A 4,308-nucleotide genomic window follows, 5' to 3' on the forward strand; every position below is an offset into this window, starting at 1 on the left:
CTGCATACCCGTTTGTTAACGAAAATTTATTCAATGTCGAAGAAATTTCTATTACTACGTCTCATGATCAGACCTTGAATGTATGAACGTCTTGACAGACGTTCTGGATAGCACTTAAGAAACGATGCTTTCAAATTGTGAAGTATTGTGCATACATACATATATACAATATATATGCGTGCAAACTTGGATTGATCTACAAAGTTGAGTGAACGATAAATTACATATTACATTTGACTCTATTAATGTTTGTTACATTCTAAATATTTATTCTCTAATTATCTGCTTTATTTTCATGTTTACAATTCAGCAACGTGATTTGATACTACGGTTCAAACGGTACGTGTGCTACACACATACATTAAATTATATACGTGTATGTATGCGCATACGCATCCACAATATTTGATCGGTATGTGAGAGGTTTCCTTCGTTTATGAATGACCGTTATTTATAGAAATTGTTACAAATCTGTTTACATATTCCGTTTACTACACATTGGCAAACAATCGATAACGATAAACTCTTTTCAATCTGAATGGAACGCTTATCCTATCATATCATATTAATTATCTATATGTACATATATCTACTCCTGCACACTTTTCGTGCTCCCTAAGCTGGCTCGCATATCCCCACCATTTTATTGCGCATCCAGCATCGCGCAAGTACTTTAGAAAGAAAACGAGATACGATAGAGAGAAACAGAAATATGCCAATCAAATTCTATGTGTATGTGCATATGGATAGAAAACCTAGCTTGCTTACTTTGCCGTGTTTGCGGTCATACACTTTCACGCATTCTGTGGGACTATTCTCGACCGTGGTTCAGTGCGCACACGCGGAAATAACTGGACACAAGGTCGGAGTATGAAACAGGCTTTATTGCGTGTGGATGCGTAGGCGAATGTAAGAAGAGTGAGAATGTTTTTTCCCTTTTGGACACCCACGTCGACGGTGCTTTTATCTTAGGCGTAGAATACAACTAACTTAACTTAAGGGCTTAAAACTAACTATACTAATGACTAGTTATATTTTACTCTAACCTAGTTACATTTATCTTAACCTAGTTATTCTAGATGGTGCGTCGAGCCTACCGCTACAATTCATTCAATTGCTGCGCCATCTGAAGGCACGCGTCATGAAATTCTATTTGGGAAGGAGCTTTCAACTTTCAAATAAATACATTAAAATAAATATGTTCCTTGGAAATGTAAAATGTTAAAAATTAAGCGGTTGCTGGATTGATCTAACGAATGTCTAATTATACAAAAATAACCTCTTATAATTATTCATGGAATGCTTAAGACAATATAACTTTGTAACACTTGAGTAACTGTGCGTATCAAGAACAAACCGATCTGTGAATGAGCGCCAAGCAGAATAAAGTGAAAAGGCCTCGGTCTTGTCCGTGTGGATACTCGACATAAAGCCCACTGTGCTTGTTCTGTCTGTCTTAATCATCTTCCCTTTCTTTCTAAAGCAAGTGCGCGGGACTGGATGCGCATTAATATGGTGGAGATAAAGATAATTAAAATGAGGAAGCCAAAATGCTTGCTATGGCGAAGCATGGCTGCAAATATCGAAGATAAATTATAAAAATTTTATAAACTATAAATAACTAACTGGTAACTAGTAACTAACATTACTAAATAAAATTAATCATAGTGTTACACAAAATTGGGAAAATTATTGTGAACATTCAGCTTTAAGTGTGTTGTAAGTAATGCTCTTAATGTATCATAAAACTATTCAAATTTATACAAATACATACTGAACATTCATGATATTTTTAACGAAAATGTTAATTGCTTTTTTATGTATACTGTTGCAACTCACTAAATGCATACACGACTTATAGCTTACATGATTAATTTTGAGATAGCTACTTATGAAATAATTTTTTATTATAGATTATGGTTCACATATTTATATAAATAAGTTTGTATTCAATGCTAAACTAAATTCTGATGATCACTGTGATGTATCTAACTCAAAAGAATCTATTAATTTTAACTATCCAATATTGTCACTGTCCTTCAAAGCAATACTTTGTGTGTTTTTTCCAGTAATAATAACAAAATATTGTAATATTTGAATTAAACAAGATGGAAGGACATAAAGGTATTACAAACAAATTAATAAATGTTGTTGCACATTCGACTCCATCTTCATCACCATTGAAACAGATATGAATTATGTTCCATCTTATACAGTAGAAAATGATGATGAAGTAGAGTGAATGGTTTCTTGTAGTGAATTCAGTAGTATATCAATACCATTATCTGCTGCAGATTCTAATAACAAAAGGTACTCTTCAGGTCTTAGCACATTGGGTTTTAAACCAAGTATTTAAGTGAAAGCATGTATATCTTGATGTATAAAACTTGGTACAGAAAACAAAATTAATCCCAAGAAATGCATCCAGCTTGGAAATGATTAATTTTATAATGTATAAGATCAAAAAACAAGATGCAAACATGACCAATTTACAGGCAACCAGTGACTCTTTACATATAAGCGCTTAATTTTATGTACTTTGGACCGCTGTATGTACAGAACCACTGGACACTGAAGAAGAAGATCAAATTAATTAGATCCAAATGAAAAAGAAATCAAAGAAAAGAATGAAACAACAAATTCCTGTTACAGTGGAAAGTCTAAGAACAAGTGCTGGAACTGAAAAATACATTCTAACAAGTATGGAATAAAATTTGCAAACTACATATATATTTTCCCTAGATACATTACCCAATTATGCAGGGTTTAGGATTAATTTTCACCCATATAATATCTTAACGGATACAATAGAGTGTAAACAAATATAAGATAATGATGTTGATTATAGTACTGCAACAATAAATGATATTTCACAAATACTTTGTCCTCTTATGTTTTACTTTGATTTTCAAAGTTTTGATATAAATGATGAAATAAAGGGGGAAACAATATTAAATGCAACAACATTTAAATCCCTTGGAAGTACAGATGAGATGAATACTAGTGATGTTGATGGACATAGAGAGCCTGAAAAGAATAATGTCACTTATGATGGTGCTGTGTTTACAGAAGAGTGCATTTTATCTACATAGCCTTTAATTAGCAGTAATTTAGTTACTAGGCCTGAACTAACAAAATAAAACAACTATTTCACATTGTGTACATGCAAAGGAACTTGATGTGATATCTAATATGGTTTCATTTATTAAGAAATCCAGAAAATCATATGCATCATATTGTACGTATATAGTTATTAAATGCTGTTAGAAGCTCGGCCAACCGTGGCTCTAATGTTTATTCGGAACTGAGGGATATGGGAGTGATCAGGTTCATGAATTAAATCTCTACGTATTCTTTTAAGCGATCCCAGCGATCTGTTTATTAAATACAGGAGTCTTGTTCGCTGATTTTGCGCGCCTTGGTCGCTTCTTAGGGCGGTCGGGGCCACCGGAAAATTAGTAAAGCTGTAAATCAGCTATTTCGTTTTCCGTCTCTGCTGGTCAGCCGCGTTTCGCGAACTGTAGAAAGAAAAGGTGTCACTCAGCTGTTTACCCAACTGAGGGAGCCGTCACGGAGGGACCACATCTATTCGTCGATTCACTCCGGACACCGTGTGCTTCGATCAGAAGTGCGAGACAATTGCCCAAATCACAGTCAACTGTCTAGCAAGTCAGGGAACGATTGTTCAAGCGACCAATCGTTCTACACGTGCACTGTAAAATTACAGAACGGGCAGAACGTGCGTAGTGCAGGCCGAGCGTAGGTTGTAGGCTTTATTTCGCTAATTGTGCCGGATAATACGCGGCACGAGTTGCTTTCGGTAGAAGGAACGCGAATGGATCCACAAACGTTTCCTTATCCTTACCGAAAACTGGACTAGGCTGCTTCCAGAAGACTGCCTCTGGTAACCTCTTTATTTTACCGTAAGCAAGAGCACTAGGACCCGACGTGCCTCGCAGGAGGTTTACACCACTAATGTTGTTGCACCATATGGGGTGGTAAGCACGAAGAGTTGTTTCGTGTACCGTCGCGGTGCATCGGCTTAATTCGGCAAATTGCCGTTTTAACTTCTACTTTCCGTCCCTCTCCCTCCCTCTCTCTATCTCTATCTCTATCTCTATCTACCTATCTATCTATCTTATTTAATAATAATTTAATTATTTAACGTTATTTAATATTTTTGACGTTATTTAACATTATTTATCGTTATTTGATTTACATTATGATAACTTCAGTTAACGTTATTTAATATTTTTTGACGTTATTTAACATTATTTAACGTCATTTGACTTTATGATAACGTCATTT

At 35.0% G+C, this 4,308-nt stretch overlaps 1 long non-coding RNA gene across 2 annotated transcripts; it reads left to right on the top strand.

Annotated features, from left to right (window-relative positions):
• Positions 1-1,444: 1,444 nt before the first annotated feature.
• Positions 1,445-3,128, top strand: LOC144472608 (uncharacterized). 2 transcript variants are annotated; one of them, XR_013494440.1, is made up of 3 exons: positions 1,445-1,719; positions 1,914-2,124; positions 2,295-3,128. It is a non-coding gene; the product is annotated as an uncharacterized LOC144472608 (long non-coding RNA). The 2 variants fall into 2 exon arrangements; XR_013494439.1 differs by having other exon boundaries at positions 2,070-2,124.
• The last annotated feature ends 1,180 nt before the right edge of the window (positions 3,129-4,308 follow it).

Source organism: Augochlora pura, chromosome 7 (genome assembly GCF_028453695.1).
Source record: "Augochlora pura isolate Apur16 chromosome 7, APUR_v2.2.1, whole genome shotgun sequence".
Classification (NCBI taxonomy): Eukaryota; Metazoa; Arthropoda; class Insecta; order Hymenoptera; family Halictidae; genus Augochlora; species Augochlora pura.